We start from the raw sequence: 25,097 nt of genomic DNA on the forward strand, positions 1-25,097 counted from the left end.
TGAATGTCCTTTAAGAAGAGGGAAGAACTATTCCTGCAGACTACTTAAAGAGATGACCAGTAAGCCTGCCTAACAGAGTTAGGGCTGTGTTGAAGAATAAGGGTGCTCATACCAAATATTGACGTTCAAGCTTGTTAGAATTGTACAAAATGTTTGTTGCCTTAGGACAACGATCTCTGTGCAACCAGTAAAAAACAGCAGCTGGTAAGTGATTGGACTGATTGTTTTTTTTGTGTTTTTTTGCTGTCTAGGACTGTTTGCAGGTAGCTGTGGTGAGCAACTATAGTTGCCCAGAGGTTAAGTGTGCAACACCCCGAACCTTTTGGTCACAAGACGATTGCACAGGTCATCTAGTGGGAGGCAATCTGACTCATTTGGACCTGAACTAACTGCCTGCAATCACTCTCAAACAGACTGGGGAAGGTATGCAATTAATCACCATCTCATTTATAAAGATAGACAGATTGTCAACATGTTGTAATCAGTCGGAGTCAGTCTGCACCGCTGAGCGTAACTTCTCAGCTCCATCAAACAATGATACACACAAACCTGAGTTACTACTGTGGGAGGCAATTTACTCCAAACTGCACTGCTCTTAACACTGAAAAGCGTATCTTATTTTGTGCCTGATATGTCTGACCATTGCTGCTATAAGTGTTTATTCATTTGGAATAAGAGGGGGAGATGTTATCAGAATGAGTGCATAATTGGCACCATTGGATGGCTCAAAGTTGAGAGCACAGGGCTGAAACTTTGGTGTGTCCTCTAGCTCTTTACTTAGTCCTCTGTCTGAGTATTTAGAGCCAAGCCCTACAGGTTTCTGCTCTGCAAGAATACTGGTGTTTTATTGAAACGGAGCAGAACTGAACTGAACTTAATGGAGCGTTGGAGTGAGGAAGGAGGAGGAGAATCCTGCTGCAAAAGCCACACAAGGATACGTCTTGTTTTCTTTTTTTACTGTGAGCAGAGCAGGTTCAAGTGTTTCAGGCTTTTAGTCACATTTAGTCACACAGAGATAAGTAGACAATGAAAACATCTTTTGCTGTATTTTTTCAGCAGTGCACACAGACAAAGCAAGATTCACGCTTCTTTCTTTCTTTTGCTTCCCTCTGTTGGTGCTGTTACATAATATATATGTCTGTCGAAATGCACCTGTTAACAGAACTGTTCAATTAATGTCTGAAAGTTATCTTAGGTTTACTTAAAGTATTGTTTATGAAACATTCTCAGTCTCATACTTTCCTCTTCAGACACTTGCAATCAAACGCAACAATACAAACAGTTTAATGTGCCACAATAAAATCCTCTGTCCAACTTAAGTCCAGTATTTAATATGAAATAATGTCAAAATGCAACATCACAAAATGCTGTCAGGTTAAAGAAAGAATTAATATAACACTACAATAGATTCCAGTATTAGAGCCAGTATGCTCCAATGGGCATTTTTTATGTCTCATTTATTGCTTTACTACAGAGTTTGGGTTTGCAGCATATCACCTTATTTCTTTAGGGAACAAAATCCCTAAAACATGCTGTTCGATTTAATTAAGGGCAGTACTAACTATGAATAATGCCATGATCTTTTCACTCAGGAGTGCAGATGCTCCTCTCTATTAGCCAATCACAGCAGCTGCACCATCAGTTGCACAATCAGTTGCAAACTCAAAAAACTGCTTGTGTAACATTTTTTGATAGATAGCCTCATAGCAAGAGTTTCTAACTGTGGGATGTGAGATAACAGCCCCTGCAGAAAAACCCAGAGTGATGCTCGCATTTAGGCATGTAACACAGTAATAGTACTACATATGCATGAACAGCTGAGGCTCTGAGGGTAAATAAAGTTTTGTGTACCTCTACAAATCGTACATGTCAGCTGTTGCATGTAGATTTCAGGTTTATATGGAGGAATAGCAATAAAGTCTTTTAGGTAAGAGAGAGAAATAAAGCACCATTTCTCAGGATAAATCTTGTCCCTCCACCTGAGTTTCTGTTCCCAGGACCTCTGCAGTTTCTAATGGAAGAGTCCATCCTTACATCATAAATATATTCATTCTTCTTCAGAGTTCTACCATTTATGCAAACTGCCAGGGCTGTTTTCAGACACTTATAGCAGATAGACTCCTTCTTATCACCATTTTATCCGTGGTTTATTTTTGTCTTGATGCACTGAAGTCAAGAGAGCAACTGACTGCGAGTGGTCACAGACCCTCTCCCTGTCTTTGAAGCGACCATTTCAAAAGCAAGGAAATAGCAAGTTGATTGCACAGGGTCGCATTTTAGTGTTGTAGAGGTCTTCAGCTACTCTTCCACTAGTGTGACTGTAGCCTTACATACTTTCCATGTGTAAGTTTCTTTGTCTATATGTGTATATTTGTATATTTTTCCTAGCAAAATATAAAGAAATGAGTGGTGGCTCAGTTCTTTTACACAGGTCTGTAACAGAATTAAGTGCTGTATTCCTATTTTGCTTGTTAAACTGAGAGTAGTTTGCAAATTATACCAGAGATAGATTCTATTGTGTTCAAATTATTTGCTTCTATGTACTCTCTACTCTCTATGCAGACTTACATAGAAAATGTACATCTTCTATGTAAGTCTATTTTACTAAAATTCAAATCCATTTATGGTCCAGTTAGAAAATTTATTGCAATCAAAAGGAAACCCCTATAAACTGTGAGCAGGAATGAGCTAATAACTGGCTTGGTTCTCACATTCTTATACATTTTCTGCATACAGAGATCCAGTTCCTTATTTTAAGGATGACTTAATAAGTAAAGCCTGTTCTGACAGTTGAGACAAGAAACTGAGTACTAACAAGCTTCATTAGCAGCAGCTGGAATGGAAAGGCCTCACCTGCTGTGACAGATCTCCTCAGACCTCTAAGAGCAAACAATGTGCTCCATTATTCTCCTCCTATGGTAGCTATGCTAGTCCAGTCTGATGACTGCCTGCAAGAAAACAGAGCAAGCACAATGCCAAATGAACTTTCTGCAATGGAGTCATTCAACCAAAGGCAGAAAAACTACAAAACTACTACAATTAACACGCACAGAAACAAGGTGATGAGTTATACAAAACACTGTTTATTTAAATCCAGTTAAAATTTAAAGGCTAAATTAATTAGCAACAAAAACATGGCATTTTTCTTTAAAGGGAGACTGAGGTAAGGAAAGTTAAGTTTGAAACACAAAAATAAAGACAAAATTTATCATTTTGAAATAACATGTAATTTAGAAAATTAGTAGTTTTGCAGCTATTACGTTACACAAATAAACAGACATTGGTGTAATGAGTCATTCCCTGCTAAATCGGCGAAAATTACATGAGCTGCATTGGAACCATTTCGTGTGATGGACAAAGGGGCAAAAAAGAACGTAACGAGCAGATGAATTACCAGTTCCCCTGCTCATTCTCTCAGGTGGGCAAAACTCAGAGTCTTTTGAAAAAAAAAGAAGTTTTTTTTAGGGGATAGCAGTTTTGCCAATTTCCCTGGTGACAGGCAGCCAAACTAGAAGTGATCTCTGCCTCTCTGTGTGTTCGGACTCCCTGTCTGTTAATAAGTAAACCTCCCCAAAGGCACAGCCGGCTTCTCTGTTTGCCATGTTACCCAGGCAAGCCCCATTAATACTAAATTTAATGGAGTGGCCAAGATGTAAAATGCATCACAGTACTGCTGAATGTATACAGTGCATGTAAACTATACAACAGAAACCATGAAACATGAACGGAATGTTTAATTTACAATATATGGTTACAAATAGTTCCTCTGTTTAAAATGAAAATACCAGCACCAGTGTCAACATACTAACATGCTCACAATTACGAAGTAAAGATAGTGATGTTTGTTAAATTTCTATATTTGATCTGATATAACAAATATACATCAACAAAATCGCTACTTTAAAAAATGCAAAACAGTGCAACTGAATCTATATGAATATATTACACAAAAGACTCATAGGAAATACAGATGCAGCTATGCATTTAGCTTAATGCAACTTACACAACTGCTGTGAATATCCCAACACAAGTATGTAAACTAATTGTTTATTTCTACAGTAACTGTTTACTTCTGATATAGCCTCTGCCACCATGATGATCCTGTGGGTTGTATCAGCTTGATGCATTCTCAAGCCACTGGTCTCACACTGCAAAAAAACTGTCTAAGAACAACATTGGTATTACAGCTTTAGAAAGGCTTTCATGCCTGAACTGTTGCTGGAACCGTGCATATCTATGAGAGCATCATCTCTGATCTGATTGTTCTTAATGACTTAGTGAAAACCTGACTGGGCAGATGTGCCAAAATGAGGCGCTCCAACCTGTACGGTGCCATTCTTGCAGCAGCCTTGTGCTCTTCAAATGTCTCAGCAGCTCAATGCCTGACCACACACGGCCATCATTTCATAGTCAGACACTTTTTACTCCCTGTATGTCTCGTACTAAACATGTATGGGACATGCTGGGTGTATGCATTCTTCAGAGGCAGAGACAACCAGTGACAGTTGCATAGCTGCAGGCTGCATTCAACCGGGAATGGAAAACAGTTCCAGATCCAGACAATTGTAGATCCATGTGCAGATAAGTGACTGCTAGCATAACGCAAAGAGGAGACCATACGTATATCAAACTTCTTGTATACAAACAAACACACAAAGGACAGGAGTTTGCCGTTTTGTATTTACTGGCTATTTAATGAATTCAGTAGGGCATTTTGACTGACAGTTCAGTCCAAAAACAACCCCCCTGTTTTAACAGTAAAGGCTGTGGGGCTGCTTTCTGACATGTTGTACCAAGTACCAGTGAGACATGTAACACAACACATGAGCCTAGTTTGACTAACAGATTAATGTGCAAGGCTTATGAAATGCAAGAATTCTCAAACTCTTTGCAAAATAACCCTGAGCTGAACTGAAACCCTGTGGACTGGAATTTATTGTTTGTTTTGGGCATTAGTTTGAGTGATTAGCGCAGTAAATATGAGGAAAGCGCAGCCACTCACCACTCCTTATAACAGTTTGGATCCAGGAACTGCCCTTTTACGGTCAAGTTCTTGAAGGAATGTGCCAACTGAGGTATGAAGGAGGAGATTTAGAAAGAATTTTTTTAGGATGTCTTGATTTTAAGCAGTTTGGGTTCAGTCTCCTAATATGATTACATATGTTTTGTTCACTTTAACCACTGCTACAGGTTCATTTAAGACTCAGTTATAATTTACCGTGTTAGCCCTGTGAAAGACTGGCAAGCTGCCCAGTGTGTACCCAGCCTCCACCCTGGCTCCAGCCCCCATGACCTTGAACTGGATAAGCCTAAGAAGATTGATAGATGATGGATGAATGATGGATGAATGGATTTTTATTTTCTGGATTGGGAGGGACTTTGTTTGCATAGGCAGAAGTTACATCTCCTCTTGAGATTCGTTTGTGTGTCAGGTGATGGTAGTGCTCAGTGGCAGTGTACGGGGTATGAAGCAGGATTTGTGCTGATGCTAACCTCAAGGTTAACCTTGGGTTCAGTACAACGGTGATTCAGTTCTTACCCAAGTACATCACCACTGGAATTTATGCTACAAACCTAATCCTACTGACCAGTCAGTTCTCTCTAAAACACTGTCCACATTCCTGGAAGATCCCTTGTACCTTTGTGTGTTTATCAGGAGGGGCTTAAATCTTTTAGATTTCGATTGTCTAGATTCTTGTCTGGATCTATGGATTTTGTTTCCTGTTGTCTGCAAACAATTTTACAAGAATATTATTGTTATATAAGCATTAATATATAACACAGGATATTCATCTATTGTGCCTTAAGCTGACATTTGAATTCTGTATGAAGAATATTTTATTATTTACTTGCTGTCAGAACCTTACACAGCACAGCAGCTGAAAGAATAGAAACTAAAGCTGGGTTTTAAACATTAATTTAATGAAATACTTGATTAAAAGCCTCAGATTCTCTCTTGTCTCAACAATAATGATACCAAAACATAAAAGTTGTGATATTGTAAAGTCTGTTAACTTTCACAGCTGTCAGTTTTTTCTGACTTACTTTCCTGGCTTCAAAAAGGCTGAACTTTATTTATATCGTAGGTCTTAACCAAAGAGCTTGAAGGGCTCTAGCATTCACGCAGCACTTTTAATAGTAAACAACTGTAAAGTACTTTTTCTCTCTCTCTCTCTCTCACACACACACAAACACATTCTCAGCTATGTTGCTTTCAGTCTGTATTATATGTTTAACCTCAGCATATTTTCCCTGTGGTATAGTTTTCTTCCCTTGTAAAATCAGCCCTTCTGCTGCCAGTACACTTATCTGTAAGTGCGGTTGGTCAGATGCTGCCAATGCCACTCATTTCCTGTGAACACAGGGAAGACACTGGTTAAAATTAGTCAGGTGAAAACAATCTGGCCAGCGTTAGGCTAAATTAATCCAGATAACAGAAAGATACCCAGGGTATGTTGAACTGTCTTTGCAGTCAGACCTCTACATTGTAAATATGACACTCTAATCCACTCTTGTAAGGGAAACAGGAAAACGTAAGGTTTGGTCCGCTATCAAAACCAACTTTAGCATCATCCAAAGTACAAATCAGCAACTCTGTGATTAGAGGACGACCTGCCCTGCCACCTGAGCCACAGCACATCTGGGCTGATGAATGATAACAATGTACCAGGGCTGGATATCAGCATGTCTTGTTCTAGTTGGCCTCACAATTAAGATCTGTGATTTCTCAGACAGAGTTTAAATCTATGATTATTATTAACAGTTATGTAATTGAAACCTAGCAACCTACTACAATGAAAATAATAGCCATTTATGGGTACATGCCTAAATTATAATTGAAGACTTTCCCAGTATTACAGAAGTTACATTGTAACCAATGGTTTTAAGATGGCTAATTATTTTATTATAGTCAATATTATAATATTATAGTCAATAAGTTAAACTTTTACTTCCGCAATCATTTTGTGAAAGAGAGTTTCTCTCTTGCAAAAGGCATTTCGCTGCACCGAAACTTTCCTCTTTTCAATAATACAGACTTTTGGGTGTGAAGATTTTTCATTATGATGACTCATGAGGATGGGCTGTAAATGGTTGCTTCTGGCAGCCTGAGGTGCTGAGACAATTCATGAGGATATAGTGGAGCTTTTTCCTGTTAACAGAAACAGCGTGTGTAGCAAAATTCCTTCACCTTTATTTTAGCAGATTTTTCACAAAAAAAGTATACCCCCCCCGCTCCCCCCCCCGTATTCTTACACAAACACTAGACATACACACACACACACGCCCAGAGAAAGAATCGGGAATGGATACAAAGCTGTATGCATATAGTAAAAAACAACCACAGTAGCTGTTTGTTTTCATAGGTTCTATTACAACACTTATATAACTTAATTGGTTAGACTTGCTCCTTGACCTCTTAACAACATCTTAAACTCAAGTTAATCCGTCTTCTAAAGTTGACCTAAAAACTATTTCGTGAGCATAAATTAATCCCTTAAAGAATCCCTGAGAGAACTCTACAACCTCACAAGAGGAAAAATAATGAAGACACACACACAAACCCACACACCGACACACACACACTCTTGTGAATGTTTACAATGTGGCACAGAGGTGAGAATGATGTTTGCTGAGCGTCCCTGCCACTGCAGTGATATAGTGTCCTCAGCTGACTGCGGTCCAAGGCTGCCAGGCTGCCTCGCTATACTTGAGATGCTGCCCATCTCCACGGTGCTCATGCCAGCGGACATTAGTATCAGCCCCATCCCTCTGTTAGCGATTTATACCCATTAATAATTAATGAACTGCTGCGGACTTAGAAAGGCCCGCTCCTCCTTACAGGACCACGCTGGCTCATTTACACGCTTCCAAAATGACACACGGTGGAGAAATTTGCAGAGCGGCTTTAGTGGCCCTGGCATTTAAGCTAAAAGAAAGTGAGGACAAAAAGGAAAGAGAAGCGATAGAAAGCTCCATCTTGCGTTCTGTTTCCATCCCCTTTCTCTCTCATGGTTGCTAGGCTACACCACAACTAATCACCGGGAAAATTATCGTCATTCAAAACCATATCTCTAACTTGCGTGAGGACATACAGTATTTACCCGGCAGTTCAGATTTAAGATATAAAAAAAGTGGAGCTGTAAAATACACAGGAGGGTTGTGTTTATGAATATACTTGTGTCCAGTTGTTAAGGATGATTTAGCTGACAATATGCCTAAATAAATCACCAATTTGGTGCTTATCAGTGTTCTCAAATTGAAGTTTAATATCCTCCGCTCCCAGCAATTTCCTACATCCTCGAGCCCTGTGTGCTGCCAACCAGACACCCAGGACTTGGATGGAAATCTTTCCCATCACCGTTCACCACCTCTGTGGGAGAAGATTATGAAGATTAGATTTGCCTTAAATAGATTTTTTATGGCAGCCAGAAACAATGCTATCTTGGAGTCACTCTATATGCAATTCACTCTGCCGCATGCCTGACAAAAACCACTCGCCTTTCATTGTGCGTGAAGCATGGCTTTGTGCACTTTGTGATTGAATCTTGCAGGGGAAGTAATGGCAAATGTTATGACCACTGACGTAAAGGGATGGAGACTAATACCGTTCCCTGCCTTCCACAGCAAACCACATGTCCACGCAATCTGTCTGCAGATCATAAAAATGCTACACCTGCAATGTACTACTGTACTAGTTTAAGTGTGTGTGTGTGTGTGTGTGTGTGTGAGTGTGTGTGTGTGTGTGTGTGTGTGTGTGTGTGAGAGAGAGGGAGAGAGAGAGAGAGAGAGAGAGAGGATGTAAACATGAGAATTGTGCATTTACATTTCACATAAATATGTAACTGTAGATGTACTAAAGTGTGTTCTGAATATATACTCACTGGTCCCTTCATTAGGTTCAGCTCTTCATTTACTTGTTACAGATAGATATCTAATCAGCCAATCACTTGGCAGCATCTCAACACATTTAAGCATGTAGACATGGTCAGAACAACTTGATGAAGGTCAAAGTGAGCATCAGTATGGAGAAGAAAGGTGACTGCCAGACGGGCAGGTCTGAGCATTACAGAAACTGCCGATCTGCTGGGATTTTCCCGCACAGCTGTCTCTAGGATTATTCTAGGACAATGGTCCAAAGAATAAGAAAAAAATCTAGTGAGCTGCAGTTCTCTGGGTGAAAATGCCTTGAGGATGCCATGTCGAACCTTGAAGTGGATGGGCTACAAGCAGCAGCGGGTCACACCAGGTGCCACCCCATTCAGCCAAGAGCAATTTGCACGAGCTCACCAAAATTGAAAAACAGAAGATTGAAAAATCGTTGGCTGGTATGATGAGTCTTGATTTCTGCTGTGGCATCCAGATGGTACAGTCAGAATTTAGTGTAAACAACATGAAAACATGGATTTCTCCTGCCTTGTATCAATGTTTCAAGTGTCTTGTTGGTGATCATGTCAACACAGACCAAAATCTCTAAGGAATTTTTCCAGCATCTTGTTGCATTGCTTGCAAATGGAGGCTACTTACTATGTGCTTATTTTGTCGTCTTCGCACTGGCTCCCCATAAAGTTTAAACTTCAGTTTAAAATCTTGGTGATCACTTTCAGAGCTCTAACCAAAACCTGCTGGTAGTTTCTTGATGTAGGCTGAAAACCAAAGGAGACTGTGTGCTTGAGGTAGCAGCTGCTAAACTCAGGAATGGATTACATCTGGGATCTGTGGAAACTTTTAAAGAGCTGCTCAAGGCTTATTTGTATAGGTCTGATTTTAACTAGTGGATACTATTAATTATTTATATTTTATTCGTTGAAAGTTATTGTGAAGCACTTTGTGATCCGTATCTCCAAAGGTGCTATATAAATATATATTTTACTTGTTTACGTACAAAAAGGGCTCCAAAACAGTACTAGCAATATGTAACTAATGAATTGGCCAGAAGTGTATGTGCACATATGCACAAAATAGGTAGAAGGTCAGAAAAAGCTCAAATTAGAATAATGAATAGAAGTAAAAAATGTTTTAAAAAGTAGTGAATTTTACTTGCAGCGTGCATGTGCATAGATACTTATGTTTATATTATTTTAGTATTTTAGTTTGACTAAAGACTAAGAGTACAAACACGTTATCACTGGCTGCCATTTTCCTTTCCTTTCATTACTCTTTGATCAGCATTGCCTTGAGACACTCCACTGGGTTTCATTTGCAGCTTCTTGAAACTACCTGCACCCTCACATTGTGAGAAGAAGATGCTGCCTCGTTTAATGATTTAATATTATAACGCAACATTTTCTTTCTTTGTAATTTTTACAAGACCCAGCCTCCTACTCATGCCCCTACCTACTGCGATTCTAGCCCACAATAAATGAATACATACATCATTTAATGTCATACAGTATCAACCATAACATACTGTACAGCATTAGGATTGGATCATGAGCAAGAACTTGACATTTAAAAATGTACCAAATGAGCTGAAAACAATTGTACACGGCATATGAAGATGTTTTACTTATGTAATCCTCCACATTTGCAGTATTATATACTTTTTTTAAAAATGTTGTAAGAATGCTAATGATTATAAATTGGATTCAACATATTTCGTTCATATATAGCCACATACATATTTAACAACATAGACTGTATGCTATATTAGTTGATATGATTGATGATTGCATTTCATTATTTTTTTCATGCCTTTGGGGATGAGTCTGTCCGTATGTAACAGAAATGTATGGATTTTCCTTTAATTTTTAATTCAAAAATATTACATGTGAGTTGATAACCCCATTTAAAAAAAGGTTAAAAACAAACAAAGAAGAGGAGGAAACAGGCTTCAGCTGAGAAATATGGAATGTGGGGTGAACTTCCATGGAAGTTTTGTTTCACCCCCAACCAGTCACGACAGATGGACGCCCCTCTCTGAGTCTAGTTCTGCAGATGGTTTCTTACTGTTAAGTTTTTTCCTTCCCACTGTCGCCAAAGTGCTGGCTCATAGGAGGTCATATGATTTTGTGTTTTTCTCTGTATCATGGTAGGGTCTTTACCTTACAATATAAAGCACTTCGAGGCAACTGTTGTTGTGATTTGGTGCTATATAAATAACACTGAATTTAATTGGACACTGATGGCAGAGGGCTTAATGATGTTATCGATGAACAAAGGTTCAATAAACTGAGGGTATAGGTTTTTCTTTATTTTTTTATTTTTAAATTCATTCTTTAAAGGAATGCCCTTAACAACAAAAACAAAAAACCCCCAAAACTTTCTGACCTGGGTTATAAACAGGGGCTGGGGTCCTCCATCGGTCAGCCAGCTTCTTATTCTGATCTGCTGTCCAGAAGAGCGCTGCCTTCATTCGATTCCAGTTTGCATCAGTGATGAAGATGGAGGCATGAGCTTTTCCTTCATGAGCTGGGAATAGTAAGTATTCGAGGCAAGCTTCAAAAGGAATCAGGCCGGTACCTGAGTATGTCATGGTGTTGTGAACATATTCAATCCAGGGAAGGTGTGTACTCTACACAGACTGATTTGAAGTGGGTATGCAGCATAAGGCTGCTCCCAACTCCTGGTTTGCCTGTTCAGTTTGCTCATTGCTTTTTGGATGGAATCCAGAAGTCAAGCTTGCTTTTGCTTCTAATGTATTTGCTTTAAAACTGTGATGCAAACTGCAGACCTCTGTTGGAAACTATGCCATTAGGGATGCCATGGGAGAAAAAAACATGGAGCATTGTGTTACCCGCTATCATAGGAGGTAACACAATGTTCCATGTACGCTGGACTTTACAGGACTTTATACTAGAACAAAGTGAGCAGGCAGACGCGCATGATATTCCATCCTTTTTCAAAGCTGATCAACAGAATATTCATTTAAACAACTTGCTCCAGGATTGCACGCAAATCTCACTGTGTGAACATTTTAGAGGAAGAGATACTTCCTGTTCCTGAGCCTGGATGATGGTGGTTTCAATCTCCCACTGCAGAGATCCCAGGACACGGGCTGAAGGGAAGATGGTCTTTGGAATATCATCTTCAGATGAGAAACTGCTGGGATAACGTATCAGGTTGGAGATTCCTTTATTTGGAGTGCTAGGTTCTGGTAAAGTCAAAAACCATCGACCAACCAAAAAAACAGTGATAGGAATGTAGTCTTTTGGCTGGCTGGAAAATGCTAGATTTTTAAGGTCTGGGTGATCAGCTTCCTCCAAATGGTCTCTACTCCTAAAGGGCCAATTTTAATACTATTGCTTTTTATTTCCAGAATCATAATTACATTCCACTACTGTCGAGCAGATAAAACAGCATAAAGGCGCAGCTTACCAGTGTGCTGAAACAGGACAGCCACCACCCCAATTTCAACCTCCACAATAACATGAAGGCATGGGTCAGGCTGGGTGAGTAGAACTTTTTCTTTCAGGAACGAAAACGTTAACTCTGCTTCTGGGTACCAAATAGAGAGTGATAATCTTACTATAGCAATGAAACTCCTATGAAAAGTGTCAAACCCTAGAACATGTTGTTGCTTCTTCTTTGATGTGGGAAAAGCCAATTTGCTACCACCTTAATTTTCTTTGGGTCAATCTTCACCAGACCACTGGACCACCAAAAAATGAAAAAAGATGGCACATGGAATTCGTATTTCTCAGCTTTAACATTCAGCTGAGTTTCTGCAACACCTTCCTGACATGCTGTCTGTGACCCTTTGGATCTTTGGAAAAAATGAGAATGTTTTCATGGTACACCAAAACAAAAAGATTCAGGTGGTTGTGGAGTACATCATTAACAATGTTTGGAAGCATGCCAGTGCATTTGTGAGTGTGACCAAATACTGTAATGTTCTAGAGGTGTGTTGAAAGCTACCAACAGGTTCTGCTGTATATTAAAATTTATTGGCCTTAGTTAGCCCAGTGACATTGGTGGGATTATTTATGGTCTCACTGTGAGAAGTAATGACCACAAAGTTTAAGTCCCATGCTGGTAGCATGTCTAATAACTATTATTTATATGCTAGAGCAGATAGTTTATTCTCTCCCTCTGGAGCTGTGTCAGTAACTGAGGTGACTGGCAGCACACCCATTTTCTATCCGGGTGCTTCTGTGCTGGATGGTTCACTGGAGGCAGCAGGGTTTGTTAGTGTCCTGTGGAGGCAGAGACAGGTAGACAAGAGCCAGTGAGATGTAATGACCACTGCCATCAATGACTAAGCCCCAGCAGCACCTCTACATGGCTGAGAAAGTACACCTGATATTAATGACAGCAGAGCTATAGAAAACCCCTGCTGCCTCACTTTCTCTTTCTTTTTTTTCTTGTCACTGAAAAAGTCAGGTGGACAGGCTGCTGGAGGGAGTGCCAAGTTTGAATGTGTGGACATGTGTGCCACCCAGAGACACACTTATACCACATGCAGCAAGGTTTTAACCCCTTATATCCGCATCTGTTGTTATGATAGCGGAAAAAAAAAGTATATGCATTGTATTAAAAAGAAAAAGTGTAGTGCTGATGGATCCTTGCTGACTTCTTGGCTGCCAGCTCATATAATTAGTTTCTCAAGTCCATTTTTTATGGATTGTCTTTTGTTTTGCAATCTTACCTAGTTGGTGAAAGCAATACTGCTGAGTGTTTTGCATTTAAATTTCCCAGCTCATCCCACCTGAAGTGTCAATAATATTGATTTGAATTTTAAAATGCATTATTTTTCACCAAGTGTAAAACCAAACAGAATACTGTATATTTACTGGAAAGGATTACTTAGTAAAGAAGGTCTGAAAAAAGTGTGGATGAAACTCACTGATTCTCAAGGTAAAAGTTTATCCTCTCATTGAGTTATGATGTTATGAAGCCAGAGCCAGAAAACAACCCAGTTATCTTATTATAAAGACTGACACTCACTAATTAAAATGCAAAATGTTCTTTCTTGAATTTACACACAGTTGGTTGGTTTTAGTTGCATATTATAACCACTTATAGATGAACATCAGCCATTGGTCTCCTCAGGACTTTCATGCAATATCCCTGTTAAGTCTCAGTCACAGAAGCCTAGAGATTGGTTTTTTACTGCCTTGCAAACATCATTACTCCCCAAAATGACATTTTTCCAACAGCAGTATTGGACAGATGGCCGCCTCTCCCTGAGCTGGTTGTGCTGGAGGTTTCTGCCTAAAAGGAAGTTTTTCCTTCCCACTGTCACCAAGCGCTTGCTCTCACTAACCTCAGTGGTTAGTTTGCAAGAACTGCAGGCAAGTTCGCATCTATGCAAACGAAAGACAAGCGTGGCATTTACAAAGAGGTTTGACTTTTAGCACTGATTACTTTGCGACAGCCAGCAACTTCTCACCAACCAGCTGAGGAATGTACATTTTTCTCTAGTGACTAGTGGATGACAGGTGGTCACTAACCAGACTCGTGACTTAGGCCATAGCAAGTGAGAAATTCAGGCCGTGGATTATGTTGCGCTTTGCTTACAAACCACCAAATACAAAAACCCCCCACTAATAATACTGTGAATAAAAACAATTTTAAGATCACTGGTTATATAATCTATGTTGTAAAAACCTGGTAGCACGGTGGCAACTCAATCAAACTTATTTGCATATATTTTATACTGTAGATGATGATATAAAATGGTTAGAAATTGGTAAACGATATAGGATCTTCAGTCTGTTACTTCAATTCTTGTCCCTCTCAGATGTGTCACATCTCAATTACCGTACATCATTATGGTCTCAGTTATAGACATTTTTCCAGGAGATGACTATTATATCTTGCTAGGCTACAGCTGTAGTAATTAGCCAAAACAAGCCTGCAAATACATTTTAAGAATAAACATTTTCACTGAAGTGTGCAGCAGCTTTGTGAAAAACAAAAGAAATAATATAATTGATCTCTTTCTTAAAAAACAAAACAAATGTAAACCATTTTTCTAAAGCCAGTTCTCTCTCAGATATATTGCATGCTATAATGTCTCAATAACTTCAAGACTGAGCTTGCCACTTAAAGAAAAAGAAGTCACGAATACAACAAAACTGTACGTCCTCATGTTGCTCGCTGTCTTCCAGATAAATTGAGTAAAGCCCAGAAGCCTATGATTACCCTAAACTCAGAGAGTTCATTACTTCAAAGTAGAACCTCATTAGTTTAGATTTGCCTTTCAAGTTCACTTTCTCTCAGGATCCCGACTTTTAACTGTTAATTACTGTTCTATTAATTAAAGAACCGGTACCTCAGAGGCAGGTACTGATACCACATATAACTGATCAAGTTGGGCTTATTTCCATAATTTTGTGTAATATCACTACTGGGAATATGGTGAAAAATAATAGAGAGCGAAGCCTATCGCCAAAGTGATAGGGCAGAGTACGAGCAAATATTCATACTGCATTCTCGTTGTTTGATGTAAATCTTGATTAAACATCACAGTTATTAATTTCAAGGCAGAGCCTGAGTGGATAGTTAATTACACAAGCTCTGTTTCAACAAGACTTATGTTCTCCTGCAATTAATCAAGGCAGTCATGAACCAAGACATACACAAGAACGCCAGCCCACCCCTTCACGCACAATCCGAGAGCTGACCTCTTTCAAGAACTGGATTTAATACTGACGGGGTCAAGATGTGGGAGGTTGAAACAGTAGTTCTCAGCTTAATCCCACTGAGTCATTATGTTACATGCATAACAGAATTCAAATGAGCTTCAGCACCCAGTTGAGAAGGAAAACCATGTCCTGTCTTTTGTTCCCCCATCACCTCAGGTTTAAGTTTGCAGAAAGACCTGATTGGAGGGATGTATTGGTCTACAACAAAAAAAAAGAAAAAAAAGAAGAAGATGTGAGCCATACCGAGAAATGATGAATATATGAGGGTTCATGCTTGCCTGGTTGTACAGTGTCTCCATGCACACGAGTGAGCTGCAAGCTGTCATGATGATTTTACCTCCTCGTTTTTCATGTACTGTACTGTAGAATGTGCTCTTGCTCAGCAGGGAGAGTGATTACGTGCAAATATTAGACAGAGGGGAGAAGGAGATATAAACGTCCCACATCTCTGCATCATCTGTGCATCGCAAGCTGTGCTGTGGATCAAAACCTTGCAGCTATGGAATTTTTTACTCTATCAGATTTGATCTTTTTCCACCTTTGTGACTTGATGTCAAGAGTGGAGCTAGCAAAGCACTTGGATCCATGTATCTCTGTGTGGAGGCTGAACTAGAGCCACTCTTGTGTTTGTCAACCAACAAGTTCTGGCAATTTCCAGAGATGGGCTTGGGTCATCTGATGGCAAAAGGTATACAGCAAACTTTGTACTATTTCTATGTTTGCTGTGCTGTATTGAGTTTGCTACAATTGTTTCACTTCACTGATAATCACAGTGACATCTTTCAAATTTGCAGCTTCAGAGGTGAACAGGAGGTGAACTATCACAGGTGCAGAAACTGCCAGACTGTTTTTTCTGCCTCTGAATGTTGAAGTATTGATAGCTCCAACAAATGCGTTTTGACCACCAACGATAAAGTGGCATAACATCTGTTGACTCAGCACCATTTTCACTTTTGTGGAAACCAAATCTCTCCATATTACCACCGTACTGGATGTGATAATCCTTACAAATTCTTGAAAATACATTTATAAACAACTTCATTTCAGCAAGGATATACAATTGGGACCAGATTTTGTTTTCTATGAATATAATGTTATAATGTTAAAAAAAAGTATCGACCTGGTCAAGATATCTGAAGCTGCAGTTGCAAAATATCCACTTGTAGTTTTTAGGTATTCACAAAATTCCACAATAAGAAAAGGATGGATATTTACACTGTTCCAATCTTTCTTTAACTTTAACCAGTCTGTTAATGAAAACTTGGATGCAAAACAAGGTATAAACAATACTCATCTCAACGTGCTTTATACTGTAAGTTAAGACCTCACAGTATTCTGAGCCAAAAACCGAACAATCAAATCAAATCAAACCCCTATGAGCAAGAATTGTGCAATGGTGGGAAGGAAAAACTCAAGAGACCTTTTAACAGGAAGAAACCTTCAGCAGAACCAGGCTCAGGTAGGTGCAGCAATCCACCATGGCCGGTTGAGAGATGAAGGGAAAGAGAATGTACAATAAACAGAAAAATACTATCACAATTAGACTGAAGATTTTATCATTTAGTTGGTTTCTTTTCCTCAGTTTGTGCAGTACATGCAAAAATAAATTACAATAAAACTCTAGAGGATACAACATTCAGTTCAAACTCTTTGTATTAATGATATTATGAAACAAATATAGAAAGGAACAAATAAAAAAAAGAAACATGAATAAATGCATCATTAAGTGTACAGAATCTTTACTGGTCTGTTGTTGCTGTATGACAAAATAATAAAAAATAGCTTAAAAGTTAATTAAACTCAGAGGGTGTAGTTATTAAGGGACTGGGAACAATCATACATTAGAAGAGAGGTAGTTTTAAAGTGTAATGCTCATGCTAATATTTTTCATCAGCATGGCTGAGAGTTATTAAGGCTACAGGTTACTAATGGAATTAAAATTGCTTCTTTCATGCAGTCCTGCTCTATTACAGAGTCCATCCGCCACCTTTGTAACACAGAAATACAATTTCTAATAAATTTCATGGAAAATGATTATTCCTTCCTGAGAAGGCAATGGACGCCATTAAATATGCCACTCGAAACAAAGCGAACGAACAATAAATAGGCCAATTTGAAGTTTTACACAATTTTTTTTCATCTTTTTTAGAATGACGTGAAAAACTAAAGTGGCTTTCTTTGACATTTATATTTGATCCTCTATGAAACAATCCCTCAATCCAAAAAACCTAAAAGATAACTAAAGTCACATTTAATTTTAAAAGCAAAGCCCAGGGGTTACATATACCATTTTAATCCATATGACTACACTAAAGGGCTCTTCAGAACTTGACAAAGAGAAATGGTTTTATTTAAACTTTTGACATCTAGGGTCTGGTGCTGTTTTTCAACATAAACATCAGGCCAAGATTTAAGGAGCTCTCTCAGAGGCCTTTGAATAAAACAACAACAAAAAACCCCCAACCCCCCACTCCATCCGAGACCCTTTTGTGTCTGTAAACCGGAAAAGCCCAGATGTAAGAGGTGAGAGATTTAAGTGAGATTTAGATGCAAAGAAAGTTTTGTGCCACCTATTTTAGGTGTACACTTTTAATTTGAGATGTAAGTTCATTCAATTCCATTTTTTACATCAGGTCTATCCTACCCCCTCCGAGCTACATTAGTTTAACACAGGGCTGGACTGGTAATCTGGGATATGGGCAACCACTGAAATTAACGTGGTGAGAAAATAGTTGGAGGGACATAATTAGGAAGAGAGAGATTCAAGGATTCAGGTAAAATGAATGGCTGCTTTTACCATGAGCTGCTGCTAACAACTAAAGTGCAGCTTTTGATAACTGTCACATGCTGTAGTGCAACTAAAAACTATTAATATATGCTTTAATATCTATAATCAAACAAAATGAAATATATACATATATATATATATATATATATATATAGCGAGAGAGAGAGAGAGAGAGAGAGAGAGAGAGAGAGAGAGAGAGAGCTCATGGTGGGCTGTGTGTACCAAAAATTCCAGTCCAGTGCAGGTTTAACACTCATCCCTACATTTTAGATGTGGTCTTGTAGAGGGCACATTCCTTTATTCCACTTGGCAGGGTAGTACAAGGTTTTTGGCAGGGACCTGTGATGTGTTATCTGAAATTCATGGGGCTGCCTTTCCAGCAGATTCTGTGATATGCTTCTTGTGCACCCTCTCTAAGTCTAACCTTACACTGGCATTTGCCAAAAAATGTATTATAATGACACAGAACTCTGCTCTCCATTGCCAAATGGATTATGGATTTTGGAAGTTATCGCATAACTCTTGAAAAGATAACTTGCATGTAAAAGAATGAAATCAATTTCTTCTATAAAATATGGAAATCCTTTATTGACTATGGAGAACTGTGGACTGACTGGTTGACTAATTCCTGAAACATGCCGGGAGCGTTTCAGAAGCATAGCATTTTAACTGAATGGGGTCTTTAAATCCTCTCTTGCCCCGCTCATCTGGTCTGCACTGCTTGACATGAGCTCAATGAGAAACAATTCATTTTTTAGTTTTTAAGTTTATTTTTTGATGTATTTTTGCTATACAGTGGAGCGATGAAAATAAATGGGAAAGTGGGGAAAAAGAGAACCCGGGCCGCTGCAATTCGACCATGTGGTATGTGGTTGGCTGCTCACCCACTGAGCTGATCTGTTCTGGAATGCCTCTGAAAAGTGCCATGGTACATCTCATGGATATGCAAGCACCGTCTTAGGCAGGTGTGAACAGATCCAGCAGCCGCGTTGGAGCCAGAACACAACTGAACCGCCCCGGGTGAATTTCAGGGATACAAGGCTCTGATTAAACTATGAGTTTTGTATCTTTTTCACAAGGGCACGAAGATTGTGTGAGGTCATTTCATCTGGAAGCTGAAGCTGAAACAGAGGTGGATCTTTAAATTGGATAATGAGCCAAAGCACGTTAGTAAAACCACCAAGGAAGTGTTCAAATGAAGAAAAAGAGAGCTGGCAATCGTGGATTTTAAACTATTTTTAGTTATGTGGTTTTGTGTAAACTCTCTAAATTATGAAACAAAGATGCACTTCACCTGCTCAGGTTGTTATTGAATAAAGAAAAACTATTAGAGAGTCTTTAAAATGAACCTTTAACCCGAATTAACTAATGATTGTGTCCTGTCAGTCTTTACCTCCAATTTAGTGAACACACCTACAACAATTGCTTCTCCAGTTGAAGGATTTGATATGTGACGGGCTGGAGTGGATTCATTTGACAGATTCTAAGACTGACTGCCTAAATCACATTTCAGCAAGTTGCCTTGAAGCAATTATGGGAGAAAAAGTCCATCACAAAACTTTTTATAGAGAGTTGAAGATGAGACATTATTTACCACATCTACAGAACTGCTACTTTAATGATCACATTCTGCTCAAATGCAATAGTCTGTCAGATAGGCAGAGTTTACAATGCATTTCCGCTGAGATAAATTGAGCTGCTATTAACAATTAAGACTCTAATGACCATTTTAGTCAAGCTACAACTCAGTATTGCCTTGAGTCGGTTGTTAGAAAGCGATGCCACTGCATTCCTGCACAACCTTGTGTGATTTCAAACTAAAGTCAATATGTATTTACTTATGTCGGTTTAAAAAAAATACAAATTGGATTTCAGACAAATACAAAACAACATGACTATGCAGCAGTGCTTGTTGTAAGGAAATGTCACAAGCACTTCACTTTGAATATAACTCCATGACCGCAAAGTGACCACTCCTCAGTCCACTGTCTGCTTTGAATGTACAGTGCTTCCTGAAAATAGATTGCTCATATGTCCTCAACCTTTGACCATTTCCTGCGTGCACTATGCAGTCCATAGCTTCGGCCACCTTGAGCCAGCGACCTCATCAACGTACATCACAAAAGAACAGGAATGACAGGCTTTTCATTATTGCCCAGCCATTGTGCCAGAGGGGGAAATCAATTATAAAAACACGACTAACAGCAAAGATAACAGCAATGTCCTCTATTGTGTTGGAACAAGGTAACTTTTTTTTTCCTCAAGGGTCTCTTGACCAGTTCAGCATCACCTTGGTGCAATTTGCTCCCCATCTCAAATCCCATTGCCTTTTGGAATTGGATTTACCTGACTCATTCACACAGTGAATGGACTCTCCTACCAGTGACAAAAAAAAGAGAGAGGTTCTGTGTGAAATTGCCTGAGGAGTCATGAGGTTTTGGAATCGTCAGGTACCTCTCTCTGTCTGCCATTAACCTTCCAACAGGAAGAATGTCCTCATTACAGGGAAAGACTGGAGGTTCCTTGAGGGGTGGTATAGGATGAAGCCCCCACACACACACACACACACACACACACACACACACACACACACACACACACACACACACTGGACACTGACACAAGGAAGGAATATGTAAACAAGAATGAGAATGTCACCAAAGAGAACTACAGCACACCATGCGCCTTAGGAGAGGCAGCTTGATCTAATTTGAAATACAAACTCTTGTTCCTTACAGCACAGTTACAGAAAACAATACTATATACACCAACTATAACTAGAAACTTGGAAGCAAGATTTTCTTTACTGTAAAAATCTTGCTTCAAAACTGCAAAGCAGGGAGCTATCAAGACAAAGAACAACAAAAATAGAAATAAGAAAAAATGCCTTATATGCTTCTGGCAAGCTCCGGGACAGTCACTCCCAGATGAACAGCTTCTAAATACGGCAATGACATCCACTCACAGCTGGAAATTAGGCTAAATCAGCATGAAACCAAACTGACACAGATGCACTTTTCTTTAGGAATAAATTGGTTTTCTGTCACTGTTATTCTGTAACTAGGAAAGCAACACTAAAGAAGAACACAAAACCCAAAACAGTTCTGCGCCATCCAACACTCCCCAGTTCTTGTAAAACCACATTTCCTGTCTTGTGGTCAAGCGTAAAACAAAATACTGCTTCATTAAGTAATAAGTACAACATGTTCTAGTTTATATACAGTGCAGTTCCATTTTCTAACTGTAACCAGTGGTGGAAACATTCTAATGCAACACAATGAATGCTGTAAGTGGCAATACAAGCAGTACTATATAATATTAAAATGCACTGTCTAGACCCACAAACACAACAAGATTTATTACATATAAAATAATGATTGAAGGTCCCTTTCATTTCCATAGTGTCGTGGTAACATGCTTTGTTTTTTACTTTGGTAATTAAATAATATACAATGATTAGTACTTTTATTTATTGTTGCCTCATTATTTTATTATTACCATGCTATTACTGAGTTGTAAACTAAAGACCTGCAAAGTTTTTAGTTTTCCGGGGTTTTGCTCAGCCGTCAAATGTATTTCTGTACGTTTCTGCAATAAAAATAAGACGCTTTAAATAGTTTGGAGCTATGATCAGAGTTTCTTCGGCTCATTAAAGAGTTCAGACATGCTATCGGAGATGTAGTTTGGTCTGTATGAAGTTTACTAAAGAGTTCAGAGGTGTAATTTTGAGTTTATTAAGTTCATTAACCCACTGGAGTAAAGTTGGTATACATTTTCCTAGTTTATGGTTTCCGTAGCTGTCTTATAAATAATGGGTGTATTTATAAGCGAGCTGTATCTGGCATCCATTCATCCATTCATAATGCTGTAAAGAAGCCTAACTCATTCATTGGAAATACTAATACCTTTAAAAAATAACCCCCTGACCCCCAAATAAAAAATAAATAAATGAATAAATAAATAAATAAATAAAGAATGTCATCTACTGACACTGGAGTCTAACATTAGCTGGCATAATTTTACCTGTTTGGGACCTAGAGGGTTGCATGACTAATCTACTGACAATAAGTATTTGTGAAAATATCTGGAATTAATAAGCATGTATATCAATGTGTTTTTGTGTTAGAGCCCTGCCTTCAGTTTAGGAGTTGAGACCTGAGGTGAACTGGAAGAGGATGAGGTGGAGATGTAGGAGGACAGAGAGCAGTGGTGGAGGAGGCAGATAAAGAAGAGGAGGAGAAAGAGATGATAAGAATATGAATGATAATATAGTTTAAAAGTGCAAGTTTGCAATATTAAAATTAAAAGTAATTTATAATTCACACTTTCCAGTAGTTTTTAAGGTAATTGAGGTGTTTAGAGATTTTTCATTTCTTTCAGGACTCTTAGGAATCTTTATTTAAATAAAACCATAATAAACTCATACAAAGACACTAAAAATTCACAGTGTAAAAAAATAGTGAAAAAAAAAAAACAGGAAGGGAGAAAGAAAAATTCAAATTATTTGAAAAAGTATGGATGCTTGTAAAATTACAATATGATTAATTAAAATGATTACTAATAGAACTGCATTGCAGTATAGAAAGATGAGCATGTGTGGCATAACACCTAAAATAAATTAAAGTAACTTTAGACTCCCCAAAGTTTGCAAACAACTCAAATAGCAGGGCTGCTTTACCGAGGTAGTGAAAACAAGCTGAGGAGACAACTGAATATTCCTGGGAGTGCTAGGAAACATTTGTCCCAATGGATGGTAGCGATGTGTAGCTTCTGGGTCTCAAAAGTGTAGCCAGTGTGGAATTGCCTAAAACCTGCATTCTTTCTAATGGCAAGCAGATTGTGTAGAAGTCTATGGGGAAAAGACCTTCAACCTCCATTGAACTATGACCTAAACATGTTCCTCATGTGTTTAATGTTTAAATCACTAGTTTTTACGATTTATGATTTACATTTTAAAAATCATGACCCCTGTAGAATCAAGAATCTTTAGAATCAATTTAGCTTCTTAGTCTCTGATATCATGTGATCAGAGTGAAAGTAAATGACCAAGTGAGACAGAGAGAAAAAAACATCTTTATCAGATCTTTACACTCATGTCAGCTCACCTGGATCCCAGTTTACAGTTAACTAAAAAACTTCAGCAAACATAAAAACAGAAGCTGTGGTTGTATCAGTGTGAAATGCCTTCAAACAGCTGTTCGCTCCCTAAATGCTGCATTAGCTCTGCCATTAGTGGCTGCTATCTGATCAGACCATGGGTTGGCTTACTGTCAACAATATTCAGCTTTTTGGGTTAGTATCAGACTGATATCCCATCCAAATATCGGATCGGCGCACCCCTACTTTAGGGTGAAAAAGTGAAAAACTATATTTTTTCCACATATCCCCTAAATTTGCTGTCTTGGAGGCGAGTACACAAGGAAGCAGGGTAGGAAGAAAATGAATAAACTGCAACATGAAAGACCACACTCAGAGTGTGAGGAATAGCACCCACACAGCTCTCCTGACACAATTAGGAAATTACATCATAGTACTTTGAAATTACAAGCCCATAGCTGGGCTTAATATCCTTTCAGGCTAAAACCCTGGCTTTTTTAGTATCATTGTAATCACAAAACCCACAACATACATCTTTGCTTATGTTGTCCTGCAGCTTGTTGTTGTGCTCTGCTGTTTCTATTCTAACTGCCAGCTATTAGGTCTTGGTAGCATTTGTGAATCCAACCAGAAAGGGAAAAAAAAAGAAACCTTTAAGGTAGAGAAGCTATGCAGTGGGCAGTTATGAGCAGAAAATCCTTAGAGTCCCTGGGGTCTGAGAGCGCCTTATTATTGGGACCCACTACGGTTGGGTGTCTGTGTATCAGTATGTCTAATGCATGAGTAAAACCAAGCTATCTCACCAAAAGAAAAGCTATGTTTTTTAAGGGAGAAGGTCCAGTGATGTGCATGGATTATGTAAACTAGTGATTCTAAATTGACTGTAGGTGTGAGTGTGAATGGCTGGCTGTCTCTCTATGTTAGCCCGATGCCAGACTGGTGACCTGTCCAGTGTGTACTCTGCTTCTTCTGCCAGGTCAGCTGGGATAGGCTCAAGCACCCCTGTGACCCTGAAGAAAAAGGATGCATGGATGGATTTTCAACCTGCACAATGTATTTCAGGGTACAAATTTTATTATCATCTGCAGAGTAAAGAAACATGTTTCCCTGTACAATGAAATTCTGCTACCCACAATATGAATAGTAGGGAAAATATTCTGTATGAAGACAAGGACTCCTTTTATTGTTCAGCAGATCTGGCAGAAATAGTTCGTCTTGTGCATGTTCTGTTTTGGAAGCATTTTATTTTTGTGCTACCAAGAGGAAACTAATTTCCCCTTGTGGGACAATAAAGCATTGAATTGAACTGAACTGATTTGATTTGAACTGGACTGAATTAAATTGGCATGTTCCTCGCCTCATACCTGCAAAAGTGACCTACTCTGATCCGCACTCATCAACTCATCGGCATGTATCCTTCAGATTCATTGTTAGTCCCTTCATGAGGTCTGTTTGTTTTTCTTTTGGTCATGCTAGCAGCTTATGAGGCTCTTTGCCAGCAGCGTGTGGAACCTGGTTTACCATATTACATCATCTACTGTGAAAGATAATTGCTGGTTGAAACACATAATTCTATAATCTTCTGAAAGGTAGCTTGCCGATCTCCTGCTGGGAAAGTCCTGTCA

General features: G+C 38.8%; 1 long non-coding RNA gene across 1 annotated transcript; it reads left to right on the forward strand.

The window, feature by feature from the left end:
* Positions 1–283: 283 nt before the first annotated feature.
* On the forward strand, positions 284–24,610 carry LOC120434518. Its single transcript, XR_005609140.1, has 4 exons — positions 284–423; positions 11,979–12,059; positions 12,257–12,389; positions 24,449–24,610. It is a non-coding gene; the product is annotated as an uncharacterized LOC120434518 (long non-coding RNA).
* The last annotated feature ends 487 nt before the right edge of the window (positions 24,611–25,097 follow it).

Source organism: Oreochromis aureus, linkage group 18 (assembly GCF_013358895.1).
Source record: "Oreochromis aureus strain Israel breed Guangdong linkage group 18, ZZ_aureus, whole genome shotgun sequence".
NCBI classification, from domain to species: domain Eukaryota; kingdom Metazoa; phylum Chordata; class Actinopteri; order Cichliformes; family Cichlidae; genus Oreochromis; species Oreochromis aureus.